The 27,280-nt window shown below is 37.9% G+C and overlaps 1 protein-coding gene across 1 annotated transcript in view; it reads left to right on the top strand.

The window, feature by feature from the left end:
• The window catches only part of LOC150088723 (uncharacterized), a 96,349-nt gene that overhangs the window by 52,517 nt on the left and 16,552 nt on the right, over positions 1 to 27,280 (top strand). The gene's annotated exons all lie outside the window — the stretch shown is intronic.

The raw sequence follows: 27,280 nt of genomic DNA on the forward strand, positions 1-27,280 counted from the left end.
CTCCAGTACTGGGTTTAGTTGAACTCCACCAAGTGAATAAGTTTTTTTGGGATTACTGTTTCCCAGGCGTAATACCTTACACTTTGTTGGATTAAAGCACAGCTGCCATTTTTCTGACCATTCTTGAAGTCTATCTAGGTCTCTCTGAAGAAGCTCAGCTTGACAGTGATCATTAACTACTCTACCAGTTTTAACGTCATCTGCAAATTTAGACATCACGCCCTCTATCCCTTCATCAAAGTCGTTTATGAAAATTAAAAACAACAGTGGTCCTAATACTGATCCTTGGGGAACCCCACTTCTTACCTCAACCCAATCTGAGGAATAGCCATTTATCACAACCCTCTGCCTCCTGCCCTGAAGCCATCCTTCTATCCATCTAAGGATTTTCCCAGTGATTCCAACCTGTTCCAGCTTATAAAGCAACCGCTCATGTGGGACTGAGTCAAATGCTTTGCTGAAATCTAAATAAACAATGTCGAAATTATTCCTAAATCCAGCTCGTGAGTGACCCTTTCGAAATAGTGAACCAGATTTGTTAAACATGATTTTCCCTTTACAAAACCATGCTGAGTATCCTTGAGAATTTCAATTCGATCCAAATGATCCTGAATTCCACCCTTGATCATTGCCTCCATGATTTTCCCTACTACTGAAGTCAGACTGACAGGTCGATAATTTCCAACTTCACTTTTAGAGCCACCCTTATGTACGGGAGATACATTTGCACTTTTCCAGTCCAAGGGAATCTCCCCAGAGTCTAGTGATGCTCGCATAATTAGCCTCAATGGTTCAATGCACTCGCTTGCTGCCTCTCTTAAGATTATAGGGTATATTCCATCAACTCCAGGAGCCTTACTGGTCTGTAGGCTCGAAAGTTTTTTCATTAAATAATCTTGCAAAATTTCAATATCATTAATTACATATTTTTTAACTTCTCTCCCACAATTTCCCATTGCCACAAAAGGCTTTTCATTTGTAAATATCGATGCAAAATAACTGTTGAGTTCATCTGCAACGGCAGCTGGTGTGTTTATTACTATCCCCTTTCCCTTACGTAAAGGTCCAATCTGGTTTGTCCTGCTCTTCTTGGCATTTATATATGTGAAGAATTCTTTATCCCCCCTCTTTGCTCTGTTTGCTAGTGATTTCTCATAAACTGCCTTTGCCTGTCGAACCTTTTCTGTGGCTCTATTACACATCACCTTGTAGCTGTTATAGGCTTCAGTACTTTTTATTGCTCTGTAACCTTTCCATGCCACCTTTTTCTGCTCAAGTAATGTGGCAACTTCACTATTCATCCAACTTGGAACCCTTCTTGTGGAGTATTTTTTTAATGGTATATACGCATTGAAGGCATCTGTGATTAATGTTTTAAAAGCATACCACAGTTCAATTGTATTCATTCTCAGCGCGATATCTACCCAGTTAATAGAGGCCATGCAGTACCTTAAGTCATCGTAATTTCCTTTTCTGAAATTAAAACCCATTCCTTTGCCTTTTACTTCTGCTACCTCTCTCGTCATCATCCACCGTAGAACTCCCTGATCTCTTCCTGCTACTGGTTCCTCTACTGTCAGCCCTGTTATGTCATCTGATTCATGTGTGATGATGAGATCTAGGATATTCTTTTCTCTAGTGCTTTCCCTGATATGTTGATACAAATAACAGTCATCTAGTTAATTTAAAACTTTTGTTCCCCATGTCGAGTTTCCTTCCCATTTACTCCAATCAAAATTAGAGGCAAATTGAAATCACCCATAATAAGGCATTGACGCTTACTTGCCCATTCCATTTGCATGTAGAGGGTTTTGTCATAATCTTCACAATCACCTGGTCTGTAGATTACTCCTCGCATTATACCTTTGTTTCCAACTATCTCACACCATACAGACTCTATACTAGCATGTGAAATGTCTGAATCTGGGAAAGCTATCGTCGCACTCAGACTGCTACTGATAAGAAGCATTACCCCACCACCCTTTCTATCTACTCTATCCTTCCTAAATACATTATACAAGACGTACTGGAACTCATCATCCCCAATTTCCGGGTGGCACCACGTCTCTGTAAGCCCTATTATGTCCGCGTTACTTGTTTTACCCAGCAGTTCAAATTCGCTCATTTCATTGACGACACTTCTAACGTTACTGTATAAACAATTAAGATTTACTGTTCTTGTATATTTAACAACCCTAACACAACCCTTGAAGTTTTTTAGGCTCTCTTCCCTGATATTAGCTACCCGCTCACGTGAAACGTCTTTGCCCCCAGAACATCTAGATAATACGTCCAGTTGGGGTAACAGATAAGAACTCTTAAGGTATGTGCAAGAGTTACATTGACCAATATTATCAGATAAACGCGTGTCAGTATTACCCACATTCCCCCCTAACTAGCAGTTTCCCCGAACCTTTAAGGTATCCTCAATAATACTGGCAAAAACTTTTGCACCACCTTTGTTTAAGTGTATCCCGTCTCTACAAAACAAATTCCTTCTACCTACAAGTGTGGGCCATGCTGATAGAAATTTACCCCCTAAAGCCTTGCAGATTCCTTCAAGTCTTAAATTCAGAAAGGAGGATCGAAGGGTGACACGAGTAATCACAGACCAGTTAGTTTAACTTCTGTTCCGGGTAAAATAATGGAGTCACTGATTAAAGATGCATTGCAGGCTCATCTAGACAAGACCGCAGCAATAATTCAGACACAGCATGGGTTTGTTAAGGGAAAGTCTTGTCTGACAAATTTGATAGGATATTATGATGTGGTTACAAAGGAACTGGATGCAAAAAATAATTTTGATATCATATATTTGGATTTCAGGAAAGCATTTGATACTGTTGCGCATGGAAGACTATTGTACAAATTGTAGCAGAATGGTATTAAGGGTAAGTTGCTATAATGGATAAAAGGATGGTTAAGTGGGAGAAGACAGAGGGTGGTAATCAATGGGTGCTGCTCTTCGTGGACTAATGTTATTAGTGGAGTCCCACAGGGTTCGGTGTTGGGTCCACTGTTGTTTTATATATTTATCAATGATATTGATGAAGGTATATCAGGCTTAATGTCGAAGTTTGCAGATGATACAAAGGTTGGCAGGGTTGTTAATGACAGTAATGGCAGTGTGCTACTGCAACAGGATCTAGATAATTTGGGCAGATGGGCTAAGAAGTGGCAACTGAAGTTTAACCTTGACAAATGCAAAGTACTGCATATGGGTAGAAGTAACCCCAGAGAAACGTACCAACTGTGTGGTACTACACTTAAGGTGGTAGAAATTGAAAAAGACCTGGGAGTAATTGTGCAGTCATATATGAAGTTTTCTGAGCAATGCAGACAGGCTGTCAGGTCAGGTCATGGGGTTTTGTCAATAATATATAGGAATTTTGCTAGCAGGGAAAAGGAGGTGATTGTCCCTCTGTATAAGGCAATGGTCAGGCCATGCCTTGAGTACTCCGTACAGGTCTGGAGGCCTCATTTTAGGAAGAATGTACAGTTGCTTGAGCGAGTTCAGAGAAGAGCAACAAGATTGGTGAGGGGAATGAAGGGATCCTTTACCAAGAGAGACTTAAGTTCTGCAAATTGCAGTGGCTGGAGACTAGGCACCTGCGCGGTGATCTGATTGAGTTGCATAAGGCCTTGAATGGGTTGAGCACGCTGAATTCTGATGGGATCCTTCCACTTGTTCAGATTACGAATCTAAGGGGGCATAAATTCAAATTAAGAAAAGACAGATGTAGAATAGATGTGTGGAAATTTGCCTTTAGCCAGTGGGTGGTTAATTGGTGGAACAAACTTCCATCTGTCGTTGTGGAAGTTGATAGGTTGAATAAATTTAAGGAGGAACTGGACAGGCATTTGGAGGGAATGGTGTGATTTTTTTTTTTTTTGGCTGATGCTGCATTAGCTCATACACTTGCTTTCTTGCATCGCATGCCACTACTACTACTACCTTACAAGTTGTCCCCTTCAAAATAATTGCCTTGATGTTGCACACATTGTTCCCTATTTTTCTTCCAAGCACAGCAGAAACATTTCTAGAAGTCATCTTCTGTAAAACTTTTCTACATTTTTTTTTGTAACACTTTTGACACTTGGGTTTACAAAGTGTTGAGATATATGTATATTCCCACACCTATTATAATTAAATGAACAATCTGACTAAACTGCTCTTGCTCACAACTGATGCCAAATCTAATCTGGTGTCCAACTCCACATCTGATGCAGTTAGCATTAGCTCTAGCAGAAGTAGTTCAACATTGGAAGATAATATTGAGATTATTATTATTATTTGAAAAGGGTTCTTTATAATTAAAAACAATTTAGTTAGTTTATGCAGTGCGTTACATTTCAGGTGAACAGTAAATTCATAATTTCTAACAAAAAAAAAAAAAAAAGATCAGAAAGCAGTGAGTTTTATGTGCAAACCAAGAAAATTTTGCTTCTGCATTCTGCCACGTTGTCCATTCATTCCTCCAACTAGCATATGGTAACAAAAATAATATCTAGATCTTTAACTACGAAATTACGATATACAATATATGGATAGCCTATGTGATATTTATGAAAAAGATAATAATAATTGCTGGATTTCTGTTGGTCCAATTTTAATGAAATTTAGGATGTATCCTCAAATCATTCTATCAGAGCAATATATAAAAATTTATCAAAAATCCATTCATGGGAATCAGGTTATTACATGCAGTTGGACAAAGAAATAATAATTGTTTGATTTCTGTTGGTCCAATTTTAATGAAATTTGGGATGGTTCTAGAAATCTTTCTAAAAGACCCAAATATAAAATTTCCTAAAAATCTATCTGGGAGTCTAGTTGTTACATGTGGATTGATGGACAGATGGTCATTCGGTTGGTTAGAGTTTTATGGTGCATCAGCATCTAAGGCTATTATGCACCGTCTAAGGGTATAAAATAATATATTATAAAAAAAAGTGTGACATAAAAACAGTTATAACATATTAAACATTAAAGTAATCTAAATAAAACTATATAGATTAACCAGTTGTAAAAACCTGAATACATCTGACACATTGTCATTGTCCGATAAAATCTGCCTGAGCGTATAAGGCTCAGACAGATGGGTAAAACATAAACGGCATTCATTACTAAATGACAATGCGTCAGGTGACAATGTCCTATGCGTAGCCGAGCAAGAACTACTTCCTCCTGGTAAACCCTGTGCTGACTGGAATGCCAATGCATTATTGGGCAGACGGATGGACAAACACAGTGAAGATGCATTATGCATATACACTGCCCTACCATTAATATCTAGACATTCCTCCATGGATGGGGAAACAGGTCCTATGCATGCAACATTTCACAGAACCTGCTATAAATATGCACATTGGACTTCGAACAGACAATTGCAAAAACATGCAAGATGACGCATTCAAGAGAATTACCTCAACAGTTCAACAGAATTGATCACCTCAACAAATGCTAGACGGCGATTAACATAGTGTAAGGAGTGTGAATCCTGGACTGTTGAGCAGTGGAAAACAGTCCTATGGACAGATGAGTTGAGGTTTGCACTCTACCAGTTTGATGGCTCTTCCTGGGTGTGGCAAATGCCAGGGGAACAGTTCCTTCCTGATTGTATCCTCCCAACAATGAAGTTTGGTGGAGGCAGTGTCATGGTATGGGACTCTTTTCATGGTTTGGCTTGGGCCCATTAATTGTTATCAACAAAACCACAAATGCTGTGCAACCAGGACAGCCTGGACAGTTATGCACTTCCAACATTATGGCACTACTTTGGGGAAGGCCCATTCCTGTATCAGCAAGATAACACACCATGCCATACTGCTCGGGTCGTAACAGGGTGGTTTGAGGACATGCGTGTGGAAAAGTTGGATTGGCCATCCCAGAGTCCTGTCTGAACCCTATCAAGTATATTTGGGATGTATTGGATCATCGGGTACATGCACGTCGAGATCGCCCAAAGAACAAGGCCGAACTGGTGGCTGCGTTAAAGGCCAAGTGGAGGAACATATCACCTGACATTTATAAAAAGTTGGTTGAGAGTATGCCTCGAAGATTGAAGGCTGTCATAAAAGCAAAAGGTTACAGCACAAAATATTAAATGACACAATAAAGGCTCTTTTTTTTTTTTTTTTTGTCTAAAGGCAGGTGTCCAGATATTAATGGTAGGACAGTGTATATTAATGTACTTAAAACGAGTAGATCCATTTTATTTGAATATAATGTATATGATATGATATAATATATGCAAATACAGTGCAACCTCAATATATCGTGGGTGTCAAGTGACAACTTTAATACTTGCGTTATAAACGAAGCGTGTTATAACTGAAAAAACGTTACCATTTTTTAAACATAAATACACAATACTTAGTAAATAAATACTCTGTTTACTAATGTTCTGTGAATATACAGACAAAAAGACAAAGTATTAAAAGTTATATCATTCTCTTTACATGCTACTAACACATACTGCTGTTATGGACTTACATTTCACCCGTCCGTTCTGAAATAGTCATGTAGTTCCACCAAACTTAATGAAATAGTCATGAAGTTTGCTGGAACTGATGACAGCATTTTTAAGTACATAATTCTTAATAATGGTCAGATGCAATAAATGAAGATGTTCACTGTCACTCTGACATTCTAACCACACCATCACCTCATTAATGATATCAAGCACTTTGTTAATTTTTAGTGCTTTTTCCTTACACGAATCATCCACATTATCTTCTAAGCCAGGAGTGGCCAACGAGTCGATCATGACAAATTTTAAATATACAGTCATCCCTCGATTTGTGCACCTTGTGCAATGTAATTTTTGAGATGGTAAATCACGGCACATTTTGAAGGAAAAAAGTAGATTACATCATAAATTAAGTAGGCCACTCCTGTTCTAAGCCACTCCCTAAGTCACTTTCCTTCTGTTTGTCGATTGTCTTCTCACTATTCATAGAGGCTGTGATTTTTTCCTAGCTTAGGTAATGTGCAACTAGAACTTCTGCATCCACTTCAATCTAAGCAGCCAGGTCATTTTCTCCAAGACTGTCACCAAGTACAATTACAAGCAGCCTTTGCTTCTTGTTCTGAAAATTTTGCCAATTCAAGGTTATTATTATTTGTGATCTTGCCGTTTCCAATACAATTTTTTTCAGCACTTTTAAATTGCTGTTGAGCTTACTTTCTCCCATGCTAATCCAATATTGTATGTAACATCTTTCAGTTACATACAAAATGTAATTGTGTTAAAATGTGCTCTCAGTTATATTAAAATTTAGTGGTTTAAGCATAAAAAACTGAAAATACATCTTGCCATACAGAAGAAGAGGTACAGAGGATTCATTAGACATATATGTTATATCTATGTGGTAAATATTTAGGCTCCAAGATTAAAATAGCAGTTTAACGGTTAGTGAGTTTGAATACAGAAGATTATACAGCGGTTAATGCTATATAGAAGGAGTGTAAGTTTGAAATACAGGAACTAATATTTTAAAACGTAAGAAATGTATTCATTGGGGGTTAAGACTGTGTGAATCAGCATGAAAATATGTTTATTATAAGGAAACGTATGGTTTGGGAGAAAATTATTTTCAAATATATTCGACATAATTAATTGGAAATATTGGACATTTAATTAGATATCGAAGAAGGAGGAAGAGGGATAAAGTGTCACCTTATGAATAAATTCATTGACCGAAGAAGATATAACTACCTGTGTGAATCTAATGAATAATTATCTGTTTATATACATAAACAAAACTGCTCGAAACCAGGTGAAAACCAGTTGTAATCAGCCTTCTGCACTAAGTGGGGCTCTGCTGTAGTTACCTTTCCTCTTCAAGAGCATCTCGTGGGATGCGTGATGACTCTTTCTATGATCAGCCCTTTCAAAATCAGCCATGTGGTAGGCAATGGCATACCACCACATTATCTGATGCCACATAGACCATAACAAAACCGGCGCCTCCGTAGCCAGGTGGGCAGGAGCAGCAGTGCGTAACACACGCTTCTTGATCAGACCGGGGTTCGAGCCCGTGACCACCAAATCGGAGGATGCAGAAAAGTCAGGGAATGACCACCGCATATCCCCGGAGCAATATGGCCTTAGTTGCTAATGCTCCTAAAAACCAAATAACAAACAAACGTAACAAAACCAACTCCAAAAACTGCTGTTAAGGGAAGACCTGCAACTAGGTGGAAGGATGGGATCAGTGAACTTCTGGGCGTGATATTTTGTGATGCCACTTGTATAGCACATGATCGATGCAGTTGGAGGAATTTGTTGGTGGCCACAACTGCTCCTCAGGGAACTATGTGACTGGAAGAAGATCTTTCAGTGTTAATGTTTTCAGAAATTCTAGAACTTTAATTTCTGAGTTCACAATACCAATAAGTAGCTCACCAAGTAGGCTTTGAAGGCTCAAATAATGCCCCAGTCCTTGGGATAAATTAAATTAGTTGTGTTCCTTGGCAGAAACACAACTCTAATATTGCAATCTTTCGATTTGAGGGCATCTGCCAAAGGATGAGCTAGGCATTGATCCAGCAGTAACAAAATCTTTCATTCAAGTTTTTTGGAATGCAAGTGGCATCTCACTGATGGTACAAACTCACTTTCAAACCATGAAGAAAAAATATCACAAGTAAAGATTTCATGTTGACATGCTTGAAACCCTAGGGACTTCGATTTTACTGATGCACGATGGCTTTTGCTTATGATTTCCAGCCTTGTTTGTGCACAATTGCACAGTAATTCTCTCTTTGTTAGTTTTCATGTCTGCTTTGTTGGGTTTTTTTTAATGTCCAGTGATTTGTCGTTGAGAAGTTTACAGTGCTGTTTTGCCACAGTTGTACAACAGTTCGTCTGTGAATTCGCCATCTTGAATCATGTTATGAAGAAATTCAGGAAATGCTTTTGCTGCTGTAATGTCACCAAATGCAGATTTGCCTACAAGACTAAATTGGGATATACCATGATGAGCCTTCCATCTCCAAAGCTACCCTTCAGAGGCTTTAAATGTGTCGTCATCTCCACCAAGTAGCTTATGAAATTTAAATGTCTGTGCTTTCAGAATTAGTCCATTTATCAGTACTCCTTCACTACACTAATGTACAGTGCTGTAGTTGTAAAATTAGCAGAAAGTATACTCTATAAATGTTATGAAAAGCAGAGAGTATACTGTGCATATCAGGCTTATTAATCAAACTTGCTTTGGTTGCATAGAATAAAACAAGTGATTTTTCAACATAATATTCTGTAATTGGGTAATCAGCATATGAAAAACTTCTTATAGTCAATGAAATAAAATTTTTATAATACTTGTTTTTTCAAATCTTTCAAAAACCAGAAGGTATATGCTATTTACCTAAAAAAAATTGCAGGCCAGCCGCTAGTTAGTCCACCTGACTGAACCTATTGGTAACTCTTTAGGAGGCTTCCGGATCAGCTAGTGTATAATCTTGCTACCTCTACTCTGCCAGATAGTGACTGGAGGGAGTCAGAGTAGTGTGTATGTGTGGTGGGGGGGGCATTGTCGAGGCCAAGTTATGTCAAGGATCTGGGTATATTCTTACCAAGTGTATGCCATATCCACAAATTTCATTACTTCATATAGCATGTCCCCCCCCACTTTTTCTTACTATTGAATACACCATGAATTGTCAAACTAATAGAATAAGTTTATCTGCAAAAAGATCTAAACCTCCCAAACACTTCCTAGTTCATTTCACAAATATATGTGGTCTCGATTCTAATCTCAATGATGTCCATTTCCACTTGCAGTCTGCCAAACTCCACGTACTTTTTTCTGACAGAATCTCAGTTATCAGTTGATTCAACTACTGCTCATCTCAATTACCCAAATTATTTGCTGTATGATTCCTTTTGCCTCAAAGGCGGTACTTGTGCATATGTCCATTCCGCTATTCCCTGTCAGAGACTTGTTAATTTGGAATCTCCTCTTTTCGATCTTCTCTGGCTTAAAATTTCTCTACCTCGTTGTGTCAAATTCATCTGTTGTCTCTACTGTACTCCCAACTCCACTATCACTTGAATCTCTTTGACTTCCTCTCTTTGCATCTTGACTTTCTCCAGTCCAACTTTCCTAACAGTGAGGTAATTTTCCTTGGTGATTTTAATGTTTGCAAGATTTCTTTTCTGCTTTTCATTGGTCAGATTACTGTTTCAAAACTTCTGATGTCAACATTTGCTGAGATCGTGTCATTGAAATGATTCTTGTAGGAATGGAATCCGTTATTCCACACTCCACTTTAAAATCTCGTCTTTTATCTAAACCTTGGTTTTCTAATAAATGTGCTAAGGCTGTTCAAGAGAAGATCATTGCATATCGTAATTGGCTTGTTTCCAATTCTTCAGTTTCATCTTCTGTCTACACCAAAGCTTGCAACAATTGTAATGCAGTTATTAATCAGTCCAAACTAGATTTTGAACAGGCTAAGAATAGGAAACTTGCTTCTTGTCCTTAATGGTAGCCGAGCATTCTCGTCTCTTGCCAAAGGTATTGGCAGCAACTTTTGCCCATCTCTGCTCCAACCTCTCTCAAAACCGGATGGTTCTGTTGTCACTTTCTGAGCAATGTTTTCTAAGCAATGTTTTCTACTAGTTTTCTGAGCAATGCAGACAGGCTGCCAGGGCAGGTCATGGGGTTTTGTCAATGATATATAGGAATTTTGCTAGCAGGGAAAAGGAGGTGATTATCCCTCTGTATAAGGCGATGGTCAGGCCACGCCTTGAGTACTGCATACAGGTCTGGAAGCCTCATTTTAGGAAGGATGTAGATTTACTTGAGCGTGTACAGAGAAGGGCAACAAGATTGGTGAGGGGAATGAAGGGATCCTCTTACCAAGAGGGCTTAAGTTCTGCAAATTGCAGTGGCTGGAGATTAGGTACCTGCGCGGTGATCTGATTGAGGTATATAAGGCCTTGAATGGGTTGAGCACGCTGAATTCTTATGGGATCCTTCCACTTGTTCAGATTACGAACCTAAGGGGGCATAAATTCAAATTAAAAAAAAAAAGATGTAGAATAGATGTGTGGAAATTTGCCTTTAGCCAGCGGGTAGTTAATTGCTGGAACAAACTTCCATCTGTCGTTGTGGAAGTTGATAGGTTGAATAAATTTAAGGAGGAATTGGAAAGGCATTTGGAGGGAATGGTGTGTTTTTTTTTTTTTTTTTGTTGGCTGATGCTGCATAAGCTCATACATTTGCTTTCTTGCATCACATGCCACTACTACTTCAGCTAAGGATAAAGCTGACCTCCTAGCATCCCATTTTTCTTCCAACTCATGTGTTAATGATCTTGGTAAAACACTTCCCACCATTCCCAACATGCTCCATTCAATCCTCCATCAAAAGGATGTCAGAAAGAATTTAACAAATCTTGATGCTAAGAAAGCTCCATGTCCTGATGGTATTTCTCCACTTGTTCTCAAAACCTGTGCTCCTGAACTTACTCCTGTTCTTTGCCACCTTTTTTCACTTTCTTATTCCAAAGGTGTTTTTCCTTCTGCTTGGAAATTTGCTCATATCCAGCCAGTCCTAAAAAAGGGTGACAAGTCCCTCCCATCCAGTTATCTCTCCATTACAATTACTTCTACTGTTTTTAAAGTAATGGAGAAATCAATTAACCGCCAACTCTTACACTACCTAGAAACCTTCCGTCTGATTGCCAGTATGGATTCCGTCAGTGTCGATCCACTGGTGATATTCTGGCTTATGTTATCCATTTATGGACAAATTCAATGGAAAAGTTTGGTAAAACACAAGCAGTTGCTCTTGACATCTCAAAGGCTTTCGATCATGTGTGGTATAAAGGTCTTCTAAACAAGCTTCCGTCTTATGGTTTGCGGCGCCTCCGTAGCCAGGTGGGCAGGAGCGGCAGTGCGTAGCACACGCTTCTTGATTAGACCGGGGTTCAAGCCCGTGCCCACCAAATACAGAGGATGTGGAAAGGTCAGGGAATGACCACCGCATATTTCTGGAGCAATATGGCCTTAGTTGCTAATGCTCCTAAAAACCAAACAACAACAACATCTTATGGTTTGCCATCTGTTTTCAGTAATTGGTTATCCAGTTTTCTCTCTGACCATTCACTGAGGGTGATGGTAGATGGCTCTCTGTCTTCTGACTTCTCCACTAATGCTGGTGTCCCACAAGGTTCAGTTCTTTCACCCACTCTTTTCCTCTTGTATATTAATGACTTTCTTCCATTGACTGGAAATCCTATCCATAGTTTTGCTGATGATAGCACATTGCATTCCACTTTCCATTTTGAAAAAAACCTTGCCCTGCTCAATCAGTTTGAACCTCTCGAATATCTGCTACCAATTCCTTAAATGCCGATCTCCAGGTAATTCTCCAGTGGTGCAAAGGCAACTTAGTTGATTTCAACCCTTCTAAAACTGTCTTGTCTTATATCTCGCAAAAAGGATTCTTCTGCTCCTATGCTTATCTTTGTTGACACTCCAATTTCTAGGCAAATGATATATATATATGGCGCCTCCGTAGCCAGGTGGGAAGGAGCACCAGTGTGTAGCACACGCTTCTTGATTAGACCGGGGTTCGAGCCCATCACCACTAAATACGGAGGATGCGGAAAGGTCAGGGAATGACCACCGCACATCCCCGGAGCAATATGGCCTTAGTTGCTAATGCTCCTAAAAACCAAATAACAACAACAACAAATGATATATCTCTTTTGGGGATTATCCTGACTTCTAATCTCTCTTGGCACAAGCACATTACAAATATTGCTTCCTCTGCATCCAAAAAACTTGGTTTTCTCTTTCGCTGTTGGAGTTACTTTTATTCCAAACAGCTGTTCACTCTGTACAAATCGGATATCCGCCCTACCATGGAATATTGTTCCCACACTGGGGTGGTGCCCCCAAAACCTCTCTCAGGCTTCTTGATTCCATTCAGAAGAGGGCAGTTAGGTTAATTAATGACTCCTCTCTAACAGAGTCTCTTCACTCGCTGCCTCATAGACGTACTGTTTCTGCTGGATGCCTTTTCTACAGATACTTCCATGGGCACTGTTCTTCTGAATTGGGTTCTATAATTCCCGCTCTCTCTTTCAAAACAGTCCGAACACTTGCCGCCACCAGCCAACATCCATTTACTGTCCAACTTCAAACTCACAGAACCAACTTTTCATCTTCATCGTTTATTCATTCAACTGCCATTTTCTGGAACAACCTTCCTTCATATGTATTTCCTGAAAATTGCAATCTACAGAAGTTCTAATGTCAACAAATATCTTCTTTTTCATCTTCTCAACCTCCAACCCAAGCATGCTACTAAGTACTATAGGTTCTATTACCTCTTGTGTTTGGGGTTTTCATAAAAAAAAAAAAAAAAAACTCCTTCAATAATCTTTTAACTTTTCTTCAACTGTATAATGTTTTCTTTTGGTGGCCATTACTTCAGTCCTACTGATTTACTAATTTTGCTGTGTGTTTATTTCTGATGCCCTAGAATTTACTGTGTTTTGAGAAAACTAAATCAAAACCAAACGGTCCAGCCCATCAGAGTGCCAAAGTGAAGCTATATCTGATTTCTCAATAAGTCATTTGTCAGTTCATGTATTGTCTAGTTTAGCCCTAAGTAGTTTTTGCTATCCTAATTGTAACTTCTACTCAAAGAAACGATATTGTGTGCTGTTGTTTACAAAAATTTACTTTTTAACTAATGTAATGTACTTGACAAATAGTAGCCATATTCTCTTCCAGAGGTAGCTGTTTGTAATTAGTATTCCACTGAGGGAAGAAACTGGGTGTCTACAGTAATTAATTTCTGACAAGTCATGTTGTTTACAAAAATTACTCTGCAACTGAATATATCAAAGCGAATATACAGCCAATTTTTAGGTGATTTTCCCTCTTGGAAATATGGTAGTAGGATGTACATTGGATGTGAGTATATACAGCATTTACTCTTTCCAATTTCCAATATGAAATTGCTAGTTCTTGGAACACACTACTTTTTTTTATAATTCAATTTAGAGGACATGATTGTACTGGTGGTATATCTGGAACCGCATCATGTAATGTGTTATATTGGAGTGAAGAGATGTATTATATTGGAGTTGCACTGTTTGTAAACATATGTATATGATGTATTTTTCCCTTCAGTGATCTACTGTGCCATTGAGGCACAAAACTTGGGGTCTCAAAAGCACAGACAACTCAAAGAAACATCCAGTTTAACAAATATTTACTGTTCACTAGTTGATGTACATGCAGCTACTGCCATATGCACAGAGGCGGATTTAACGGCGGGCGCACCGGGCGCGCGCCCTGGGCCCCGACTTCTGAAGGGCCCCGAAACCCCAACTTTACACTTAACGATATCTTATATAACACGAACCGAATTCGCTTATCCACTATTGGCCTTTGTGTTTACAAGAAATGGCAGTCGGACCGGAATCACCCCAACACGATAGGAATGAAGAGAAGATTCTGAAAATGTATTTATGTTTTTTATATCAGTGAAGGGGAAACACATTTCACCATAATAACGTAAAAACCAACACAATTCCAGTTATCGGTATACAGTAATCGCAAATGCAATTAGATCGAGTTTACTACCAGTTTATAACAGATTCCACTAGCAGAAACGCAACTTGTTTTTAATTGTTTAAAAACGGAAATTGTTTTTATTGTTTTATGGTAGTAACCCCTAGAAATGTGCTTTAGTAAAATGTGAGGTGTTAATAGTGTATCTCTGCCTTTACGGTGTGTTGTTTATTCAATTACTACATGCGCGGAGCTTTGTTTATGTGTATCAAGCGTGCCTCCTCATTTTGTAATAGTGCGAGCGATGAATCTGTTTAAGGACAATGCAATTGTCATATTTCCATGAAATCCTCAAGAGGAGGCAAAGTGTCATTGGAGAGGTTCCTTGTTAAAGTCGCACAAAAAGAAAGAGTCAACAGATAGCAGTGATTCCGTTAGTGACAGTGAAAGTGGTCCTACCATATATCCGATTGCTTTACGTATATTAAATTTAAATATTAAAAATATGAAAAGGTATGTATGTATTTTGTATTAATTATTTTTACAATATATGAATATTTTCGAGTTTTGGAACAAATCAACTGGGTTTCCATGATTTCTTATGGGAAAATTCGCTTTGATATACGAGTGCTTTGGATTACGAGCACGTTTCCGGAACGAATTATGCTCGCAAACCAAGGTACCACTGTATATTGCATATTTCATATTTTATATTAAGATAAAATTAATTCCTGTTGTTACATCAGCGCCTGGATTTTCGTAGTTTATGAATAATTTTTGAATTTAATTAATCATTAATTTATTGCACTATAACGAAAAATCTTTTCTCTAGTATTCTAATCATTCAGACTATTATGACTTTTCATTGGTAGCCTACCAATGGTAGCTAAAAAAAATGAAACGACATCTATCAGGGGCTAAAAAAAAGACGCCAGCAAGTTGCCAACCAACAGAAAGGAGCATTGGACAAATTTATAACTGGCGCGGGCCATTCAAGCCATCATAATTCGAGCAACAATGAAGATGAAGAACAAGGAGCTTCCATCATCCAACAAAAGGAGTTAGTTCAAGTTGAAAATCAAGGTATAGAAGAAAGCAACAATGATGAAGAAGATGAAAAACCAGTTAACCGTCAACCAGGTGAAAAACCAGTAGAAAAAAGTATAGAAGAAAGTCCATTAGAAAATATTGAAACGCAAATGGAAAATATTCCATTCGAAGTTACACTAAAAGATATTGCTCTGTGGCCTAACGTTTTATCTAATGAAATGGTCGAATTTCTAATTTCAAATAAACCAAGAAATATAGGCGATATAACTACACTTAGATTGGTCTATAAACACGGTGATCGCATTTACTACAGAGGCTTGTGTAAAGACCATTTTTACAGAAAAATTTCGAATGGTGAAAAAAGAAGAAAGGACGTGGCTAATTTTTTTCCGAAACATCCAAATCAATTTATTGTTACTCATGCAAAATGTTTTCGGGATCAAAGTCTAAGTTGACTACAGGGTTCCAAAATTGGAAAAATATTGGAATAACTTTGTCCGAGCATGAAATGTCAAAAGAGCACATCGCTTCAATGTGTACATTATACAAGCGCTCCTCTACGTTAAATCGCGTTGATGTTCAAAATCTGCAAATTACATCGCAAAAAGAAAATTATTGGAGAGAGATTCTGCGAAGAATTGTATCCACAATAAAATTCTTCGCAAGTTTGGGCATTGCTTTTAAAGGCCATAACGAGAGTGCAACATCTTCGAGAAAAGGCAATTATTTGACTAGTTTAGAGTATTTGAGCAAATATGACGATTTTTTAAAGTTGCACTTACAAAAGTATGGAAATCAAGGTAGCGGACATGTAAATTACTTATCGCATCAGACGTGTGATGAACTTTTGCAAATAATTGCCGATTATCTTAGGGCACACATTGTGGAGGAAATGAAATGCGCAAAATATTATAGTATTATTTTAGATTCTACACCCGATGTTGCGCATGTGGATCAACTTACTTTTGTAGTGCGCTATTTATCAGAAAATGGGAATGTTAAAGAAAGATTTTTAAAGTTCTTCCCTAAGAAAGACACGATGCGGAGTATCTAGAAGAGACAGTTTTATCTACCTTGCAAAATTTGCCAGTAGATATAAAATATTGCCGTGGACAATCGTACGACAATGCAGCAAATATGTCGGCCAAGTACAATGGTCTGCAAACAAGAATAAGACAACATGCTCCATCAGCAACGTTTATTCCGTGCTCCAGTCATTCACTTAATTTAGTTGGTTATATTGCTGCAGGGAGTTGTAGTAATGCTTCCAGATATTTTTTATTCGTGCAAAATTTGTTTGTTTTTTTTCTCCGCATCAACGTTTCGATGGAACCTGTTACGCAATAAATTGGATAAAGGTTCTTATACATTAAAGAAATTGTCAGATACAAGGTGGTCTGCTAGGGCCGATGCAGTTTTAGCGTTGAAATGTGGCTACAAAAATATAAAAGAGGCATTAGATGAGATATGCAATTCCACAAAAGAAAAAAAAAATTGCTGTTATTGAAGCAAAATCATTACTTAAAGAAATGAATGATTATGAAACTGCTGCAATGACAGTCCTATGGAATAAAATTTTGCAAAGAATCGATGCAACGAGTAAATCTTTACAATCTATTGACTGCACAATTGTTAAAGGTGCGTCATTATTAAAAAGTCTAGAAATTTTTATTAATGAAAACATAAGACATAATTTCAACGAAATCGAATCAGAAGTTAAAGAACTAACAGATAAAACATTTGAAGATGATCCCGAGCGAACATCTACAGAAAATCGAAAGGAATTTTTTTTACATAATGTACTCTACGTAATATGCGATCATTTAACAGCAGAACTGAACAGACGCGGAAAAATCTATGAAAATGTTAAGTAATTTTAGAGTTTTTTTCCTGTTTACATTGTGTGTAGAAGAAAAGAAAAAATGCGTTAATAATTTAATAGAAATGTATAAAGATGACCTTGATTCCAATAATTTTTTAACATTGCCATCATGGTATTCTCTCTTAAACCCATACCAACCATAATTCAGCCTGTGATTGACGGAGTCCCGATCCCCTGCGTTGAAAAGCAAAGAGATCTGGGTGTAATCTTCGACAGAAAATTACGATTCCATCACCATATAGAAGAACTCTGTACTAAATTCAACAAGAAACGGTGGGTTGCCAAGCAGCACTTGCTACACATTCACAACAGAAACCTGATAAAAATGTATATCAGGATGATGATTTTTGGAAGTGTACTGTATGGAGTAGAGTTGTGGGGCTCAGCTGCAGACACCACAATTAAACCATTAAAAGCCGCTGAATACTGGCTCCTGAAGTGGGCAACCTGGAAGTGTCATCTCCCACCACAGCAGCGCACAACACCGATGGCCAACGCGCTGAATTTAACCAGGTTTTCAGCATTAATGCACGAGAGAAGACTCATCTTCACCGTAAAAATGATTTCCGGGAGAGTCTCAGCACCCAACGTTTGGGACACCGTGTGCTGGCGGATTCCCCAACCAGGTCTCCGCTCCACTCCCAAGCTTCTTGCTCTTCCTTCGAGACTACATTTGAAAGATCGGTTCCTCCCTTATCAGAAGCTCCACCTGGTTCAATCCCTGGATGCTGACTTATTTAAAATCATAGATGATAAAAAGTATAGACGGATCATCCTAGATCTGCACGTGGTCTCCAGAACTACCAACTGATCTCAGATCGTTATGGCGGGGCAAGAGACTCTCAGAAAACTGGACTTGAGGAAAAGCTTTTGTTATCACAATATGTTATTTTTGTTATTTTGTATTAGTTTTCCTTTCAAGTCAATATTATCTGCTATGAGTACTTTTTTTTTTTTTTTTTTTTTATTATATAATTTGCTTATAATTAATCTTTACAATTCCTTTATTATCTCTGCCATTTGTTAACCCCTGGCATGGTGCCGTGAAGGGTATTGTATGGTCGTGGTACCTGCGTGTACCGGTGAACTGTACAATAAAGATTTTATTTTATTTATTTTAATCTATTTAGATGAAGAAGACAAGCGATCAATTAATAATATATATAAAAAAGCATTAGATATGAAAGCAACTTTTCCAAATGTGGAAATTGTTTTGAAAATTTTGTTAACCATGCCAATTTCAAACACATCGGGGGAACGCTCATTTTCTTGTCTAAAAAGAGTAAAAAATTATCTAAGAAAATCAATTTCAGAGGAAAGACTAAATAATATGGCTATTTTATATATAGAGAGCGATTTACTTAAAATTACTGATTGTGACAAGATAGTTAATAAGTTTGCAAAACGAAAAGCAAGAAAAAATTTATTTAAATATTTTCACATTTGTAATTTTAATTTCAAGTAAAATTCTATGATTTTTTTTGTTCAAATTTCTGATTGTTACTCCTATTATACGTATACCATCATTAATTATACTCTTACATATGTTCAACTATTAGTTCAAAACTTTGTGATTATTATTATGCTATTATTAATTATATTATATATATTATATTCAAATTTTATTGGAAATAAAACATTAATAGTACATAATATTTTTTATTTATTTAAAAAAAATAGTTAACATGTATTTTTTTTCCCCTGTCTCTCTCTTTTTTTTTTTTTTAAGGGGCCCAAAATTGTCTTCTGCGCCCGGGGCCTCAACCTACCTTAATCCGCCTCTGCATATGCACGCACCTTGCAAATTGCAGGTTCCTTAAATTATTATTAAAAACTGATGGTTCATTAATGGTAGAGCATCAAAACAAAAAAAAAAACTGCACTTATTATTTGTGGAGACTTGTTGACCCAAATTCGAAATTGTTCATCTTTCGATCATATGCAATGACTGAAGGCAACTCTAGGTGCACATGGGGATACTGCATGCACTGATCATCTCACTGACATTCCAAGGAATATGCAATTGATGCCACATTACAGTCAGTACTGTTGAGTTCACCAGGACTATGCCATGGATCATTTTTGAGCATATGCATATACAATAAAAATATTTTAAATTGTGAAAGGCATACATGCATCAGATATTCTAAATCAGCATTTCACAATCTTTATTACACTGTGGAGCACCACAAAGTATTCTCTAATTTAGGTAGAGCACCAGAAAAAATATGCATATATTCTTTTCTAATTTTACTATATATAAATATATATAGAGTATATATATATATATAGTATATATATAGTTCATTAGTGTAAAAACGATCTTGAAAATGAACTAAATAAGATCTCATATTTATGCATATTTATACTTGTAAATAAATTAATTTACAAGTATACTTATATTATAATTATTTTTATATTATATTATAATTTTTTATATTATACTTATATTACATTGAATTGACTCACTCATATTTACAGATTTATACTTTAAATAAATTTTGTAAAAATTTATTCTTTGTGCAGAATTTCAAGTGACAAATACTTATGGGGTACTGGTTGAGAAATACTGTTTTAGATTATTAAATTAAGAATTAAGGTAACTGGCACTTAATATATATGGTTTGAGCTTCATTTGTTAGATACTGGGTGATTTTATATTGGACTTGAAAGATTAATGAGCCTATTTCATTTACACATTTTCATTATCACAATAATTTGAGCTAAAATCTTAATATACATGTATATAGACAAATAGATTGCATAAGCATATAGGTGGTGGTGCTGACCTGTCAGGTGCAGCTACAATGGAAAAAATTAAAAAGTGCCTGAAAAATAAAAGCAAATTATGTAAAAGTTAAAAAAAAAAAATTAAATGGAAATATATAAATGGTACTTAATGCAGCAGCCAAAACCAAAGGAAATACAGCAATAAGCATTTGTCTAATTTGTAGTTAAAGACAAATAAATGTTTGTCTTTAACTGAAATTACTTGGTTTTAATTTTAGCATAATTTTGCATTTCAGTTTTTCTTTAACTGGAATTAATTGGTTTTAATTTTAGTGTAATTTTGCACTTTACTTTTTATTTATTTCAGTATTATACTGGTTTTGTTCTTTATTAATTTTCGTTTTGATCTCTGTCGGGTCGGCTATGATGTATGTGTGTGCTCGATTTGTTGTCTGCTGCATATACATCAGTATATGTAATACTCTTTGGCTGCTGACGATGACGTAGTTAAAATCTCAGGATCTACAACATTAAGTACCATTTATATATTTTCATTTAATTTTATTTAAACTTTTACATAATTTGCTTTTATTTTTCAGGCACTTTTTATTTAATTTTTTCCATTGTAGCTGCACCTGACAGGTCAGCACCACTACCTATACACTTATCTAATCTATTTGTCTATATTTCATTATGGTTGCTGGGCATTTCTGCTATTATTAGCAGTTTCCCGGATCCATAAACCATTATAATATATTTGTTCATTCTTTTAAACTTTCTGTTTTATCGTTGCAACCTATTATTTTTATCAATTATATAATCATCATCATCATCAAACTCTAAAGGCTTCGCCTTGTCGCTGCAACCATACATCTCTGTCTTCTGCTGAATGTTTCATTTCCTCATATCCCCTAAAGTTCATTTTCATCATTAGGTTTTCCAAAATTTTCTTCCTTGGTCATCCCCTTCCTTTCTTTCCCAATATTTTTCCTTCTGAGATATTCACTAAAAATTTTTTGTCTTAGGGTGTGTCTTAAAAATTTAGATTGTCTTTTTGCTGCTGTCGTGAGTAGCTGCCGCTTTTCTTGCATCTCGTTCAAGACAGATTCGTTGGATCATCACTCGGTCCAGCTAATCCTCAACATCCTCATCCTCCAGACCCACATCTACAGTGCCTCCAGTCTCTTGATATCTTGCTTGCATAATGTCCAGGTTTCACTTCCATACAGCAGCAGGAGGTACCTCCATAGCCAGGTGGGCAGGAGCAGCAGTGCGTAACACATGCTTCTTGATTAGACTGGGGTTCGAGCCCATGACCACCAAATACGGATGATGCAGAAAGGTCTGGGAATGACCACCGCATATCCCCGGAGCAATATGGCCTTAGTTGCTAATGCTCATAAAAAAAACCAAAAATAAAATAAAAATACAGCAGCACACTCCAATCGAATGACTTAGCAAACTTTTCCCTGGTCTCCCTGTCAATGTGTCTGCTGGTTAGAATATTTTGCTTGTTACTGAAAGCTTGCTTGGCAAGGGTGATTCTTCTTCTGATCTCTGTAGCGCACCGGTTGTCCTGGGTAATGAAATTTCCCAAATAACAAAACTGTTTCACTTGTTCCACTTTGTCGTTCCCCATTTTGATGTTTATTTGAAGTTGTTCACCATTCTTGGTGATGACAAGTATTTTAGTCTTTTGTGCATTTATCATTAGGTGTGAATCTTGTAGCCTTAATGATAGCCTTTCCAACATCTTACATAGCTCCTGCTCTGAGTCAGCTAATAATGCTATGTTGTCTGCATATCTGATGCAGTGAATCTGTTGTCCATTAATCTTGATACCCTTTGCTTCCTTCTTCATTTTTGTTATGGATTACTCAATGATCATGTTTTAAAGGTACGGGGATAAAGAGCAAACCTGCCTCACACTTCTCCTGATCCTTGCTTCCTTTATGGTACCTTTAATATCTATTTCAGTACGTTGTGTCTTGTACAGATGCAGGATAAGCCTTCTGTCTCTCCAGTCCAGGCCATAGTTTTTCATGGCTCTGAACAACTTTGTCCAATTTACGTTATCAAAGGCTTTTTGTATATCAACAAAAGCAATGTATGTTCTTCTATTCATTTCCATTCTTCTTTCAAGAATTGTTCTTATTGCCAGAAGCGCCTGCCTTGTCCCACATCCAGTTCTGAAGACAAACTGATCTTGATCAATGACCTTTTCTATTCTTTTCTTGATCCTGTTTTTCACTACAATCAAGATGATTTTGGATGCATGGGACAGTAGGGTTATAGTCCTGTATTGGCACAGTCATTAGCATTTCCTTTCTTTGGAAGAGTGATTGTTCTGTTTTTATTAAAGTCATCTTTTTTTTTTTTTTTTTTTTTTTTTTATGTGAACCCCAAACACGAGAGGTATTATAACCTATAGTACTTAGTACCGTGCTTGGGTTGGATGTTGAGAAGACGAAAGAAGATATTTGTTGATATTGGACTTGAACTTCTGTAGATTGTAATTTTCAGGAAATACGTATGAAGGAAGGTTGTTCCAGAAAACGGCAGTTGAATGAATAAATGAGGAAGATGAAAAGTTGGTTCTGTGGGTTTGAAGTTGGACAGTAAATGGATGTTGGCTGGTGGCGGCACGTGTTCGGACTGTTTTGAAAGAGAGACCGGAAATTATAGAAGCCAATTCAGAAGAACAGTGCCCATGGACGTATCTGTAGAAGAGGCATGCAGCAGAAACAGTTCGTCTATGAGACAGCGAGTGGAGAGACTCTGTTAGAGATGAATCATTAATTAACCTAACTGCCCTCTTCTGAATGGAATCAAGAAGCCTGAGAGAGGTTTTGGGGGCACCACCCCAGATGTGGGAACAATATTCCATGGCAGGGCGGATTTGCGATTTATACAGAGTGAGCAGCTGTTTGGGAGAAAAGTAACGCCGAGAGCGAAAGAGAAAACCAAGTTTTTTAGATGCAGAGGAAGCAATATTTGTAATGTGCTTGTGCCAAGAGAGATTAGAAGTCAGGGTAATCCCCAAAAGAGATATATCATTTTGCCTAGAAATCGGAGTGTCACTAAAGATAAGCATAGGAGCAGAAGAATCCTTTTTGCGAGATATAAGACAAGATTGAGTTTTAGAAGGGTTTAAATCAACTAAGTTGTCTTTGCCCCACTGGAGAATTACCTGAAGATCGGCATTTAAGGAATTGGCAGCAGATTTTCAAGAACTTGAAGCTGATTGAGCTGGACAAGGTTTCTCAAAATGGAAAGTTGAATGCAATGTGCTATCATCGGCAAAACTATGGATAGGATTTCCAGTCAATGGAAGAAGGTCATTGATATACAAGAGGAAAAGAGTGGGGGAAAGAACTGAACCTTGGGGAACACCGGCATTAGTGGAGAAGTTAGAAGACAGAGAGCCATCTACCATCACCCTCAGTGAGCGATCAGAGAGAAAACTGGATAACCAATTACTAAAAACAGTTGGCAAACCATAAGATGGAAGCTTGTTTAGAAGACCTTTATGCCAAACACGATCAAAAGCCTTTGAGATGTCAAGAGCAACTACTTGTGTTTCACCAAACCTTTCCATTGAATTAGTCCATAAATGGGTAACATAAGCCAGAATATCACCAGTGGATCGACACTGACGGAAGCCATACTGGCGATTGTTGATCAGACGGAAGGTTTCTAGGTAGTTTAAGAGTTGGCGGTTAATTGATTTCTCCATTACTTTAGAAAGAGTAGAAGTAATTGCAATGGGACGATAATTGGATGGGAGGGATTTGTCACCCTTTTTAGGAACTGGCTGGATATGAGCAAATTTCCAAGCAGAAGGAAAGACACCTTTGGAATAAGAAAGTGAAAAAAGGCGGCAAAGAATAGGAGTAAGTTCAGGAGCACAGGTTTTGAGAACAAGTGGAGAAATACCATCAGGACCTGAAGCTTTCTTAGCATCAAGATTCATCAAAATCCTTCTGATATCCTTTTGACAGAAGACCACAGGAGGCATTGAATGGAGCATGTTAGGAATGGTGGGAGGTGTTTTACCAAGATCATTAATACATGAGCTCAAAGAAAAATGGGATGCTAGCAGGTCAGCTTTATCCTTGGCTGAAGTGACAACAGAACCATCTGGTTTGGACAGAGGTGGGAGCAGAGATGGGCAAAAGTTGCGGCCAATAGCTTTGGCAAGAGACCAGAATGCTCGGCTACCATTAGGGCAAGAAGCAAGTTTTCTACTCTTAGCCTGTTCAAACACTAGTTTGGACTGATTAATAACTGCTTTACAATTGTTGCGAGCTTTGGTGTAGGCAGAAAATGAAAGTGAAGAATTAGAAACAAGCCAATTACGATATGCAACGTTCTTCTCTTGGACAGCCTTAGCACATTTATTGGAAAACCAAGGTTTAGATAAAGGACGAGATTTTAAAGTGGAGTGTGGGATAAAGGATTCCATTTCTGCAAGAATAATTTCACTGACACGATCTGAGCAAACGTTGACATCAGAAGTTTTGAAACAGTAATCAGACCAAGGAAAAGAAGAAAAGAAGTCTCGCAGGTCATCCCATTTTGCATTCTTGTAATGCCAAACAATACGAGGTTGGGAATAGCCATGAGATAAAGGTTCCATTGGAGAAGAGGCAATCACCAAGTTGTGATCTGAAGTGCCTAAAGGACCTCTCACTTCAACCTTGTACTTAGAAGGGTTGTTTGTGAGAAAAAGATCAAGCGTATTGGCTGTATGATTAGGATTGTCCGGTATTCTTGTAGGTAAATGAACAATCTGTGCTAGGTCATTAGTAATTGCAAAAGCCTCAGCATCTCGACCTGCTGGTTCGGTGTGACTAGAAAACGGAAGCCAGCTGGAGTTGTGAACGTTAAAATCACCAAGGAAAATTACCTCACTGGTAGGAAAGTTGGACTGGAGAAAGTCAAGTTGCAAAGAGAGGAAGTCAAAGAGCTCCAAGTGATTAGTGGAGTTGGATGAACGGTAGAGACAACAGATGAATTTTACACAATGAGGTAGAGAGATTTTAAGCCAGAGAAGATCAAAGAGAGGAGATTCCAAATTGCCAAGTCTCTGACAGGGAATATCAGAACGGACATATGCACAAGTACCACCTTTGAGGCGAAAGGAATCATACAGCAAATAATTTGGACATCTGAGATGAGCAGTAGTTGAATCAACTGATAACTGAGATTCAGTCAGAAAAGGTACATGGGGTTTGGAAGACTGCAAGTGGAAATGGACATCATTGAGATTAGAATTGAGACCACGTATATTTGTGAAATGAATTAGGAAGTCCTTGGGAGGTTTAGACCTTTTCGCAGATAAGCTTGCTCTATTATTTTGACAATTCATGGTGTATTCAATAGTAAGGAAAAGTGGGTGGGACATGCTGTATGAAGTAATGAAATTTTTGGATATGGCGTACATGTGGTAAGAATATACCCAGATCCTTGACATAATGTGGCCTCGACAATGCTCCCCGCATACACACTACTCGGACTCCCTCCAGTCACTATCTGGCAGAGTAGAGGTAGCAAGATTATACACTAGCTGATCCGGAAGCTTCCTAGAGAGTTACCAATTGGTTCAGTCCGGTGTACTAACTAGGGCCGGCCTGCGAACACCGTTTTAGAGCTGTACCCTCGAAATGTAAGGAATATTGGATCTCGCCACGACATTCATCATAACCTCAAAAATCATCAATCATACTGCATGATGGAAGAGATAGGGAAGGGTTGGCCGGAACTTAGCTCTAGAGACTAAACATGGGTTCCACCACTTCAAGCCTCCAATAAGCAAAGTGGTGGTATTTCAGCGGTTGATGAGAGTCATCTACCACCTAGTACTGCCTGGTAACATAGAGGGGCGGCGTTCCTCCATGTGGTGTGGGCGCCACACCTCGACCCCTGCTTATGTTGGTTCACACCTGGGTGGTCACCCACCATGTACTTGGGCATGAAGGTTATACCCAGGATTACTAACAGTCCCACCATCGTGAAGGTGCAAGCAGAGGATTTGGCTGTCATAGACCGTCCGGACTTCGCCGAAATTGGGTCCACTTTGACTTGAGTGTCACCCGAATATCAGTTCCATCAGCGTTTTAGACTCCCAGGTAGCAAGAACAGCTTGTCTGGCATATCTGAGAGAATGTCTGTGACAACCTCAAGGACCTAGGATGACTTTAATAAAAAGGCCTTTAGCGTCCTCTTCCACCTTGTCTTCTGTATCAATATAGTTCTCATCAATTGTTTCTTCTCCACAGTAGAGTTCTTCTAGATATTCCTTTCAACACTCACCAATTTCCTCTGGGTCCATCAGTAGGTTCCCTTCTTTGTCTTTAATCATTGTGTTCCTCGTTTTGGGATTATGTTGTAATGACTTAATCTTTCTATACACTTTATCTGTTCTTCCCTTGTCAAGTTCTCATCACTGTCTTCTGCTCGTTTGTTTGTTATTTGGTTTTTAGGAGCATTAGCAACTAAGGCCATATTGCATTCCCCGACCTTTCCGCATCCTCCGTATTTGGTGGTCATGGGCTCGAACCCTGGTCTAATCAAGAAGCGTGTGGTATGCACTGCTGCTCCTGCCCACCTGGCTACAGAGGCACCATGTCTTCTGCCATTTTATTCATCCAGTCTTGTTTTGCTTCCCGACATTTGGTTGTAATTAGGTTCTTTGTGTATCTATAGTTTTCCTGATCTTCCTCTGTGGGTGTTTTCCTATATTTGTTACGTCTTTGTATGAGTTCTAGTATTTCATCCACGATCCATGGTTTCCTTGAACCAAAGCTCCTCCTTCCTAATGTCTCCTGCATTACTTTTAATATACCTTGCTTTTATCAAATCCCAGTTGATCTCTCCTGTTATGTTAGCTATGATTTCATTTGTTTTCTCTTCATAATTCCTCTTAGTATGTTCATATTGTAATTTATTCAAATCCCAGCTAGTCCTTCCAATTCATTTGAATTTTTAAATCTAAGATTGCACTTTGCCATCACGAGACAGTGGTAACTGTCAACTTCTGCTCCAGGATAACTGTGGCTCGACTTAATTT

Source organism: Mastigoproctus giganteus, chromosome 3 (genome assembly GCF_048544385.1).
Source record: "Mastigoproctus giganteus isolate SK-2022 chromosome 3, ASM4854438v1, whole genome shotgun sequence".
In the NCBI taxonomy this organism is placed as follows: domain Eukaryota; kingdom Metazoa; phylum Arthropoda; class Arachnida; order Uropygi; family Thelyphonidae; genus Mastigoproctus; species Mastigoproctus giganteus.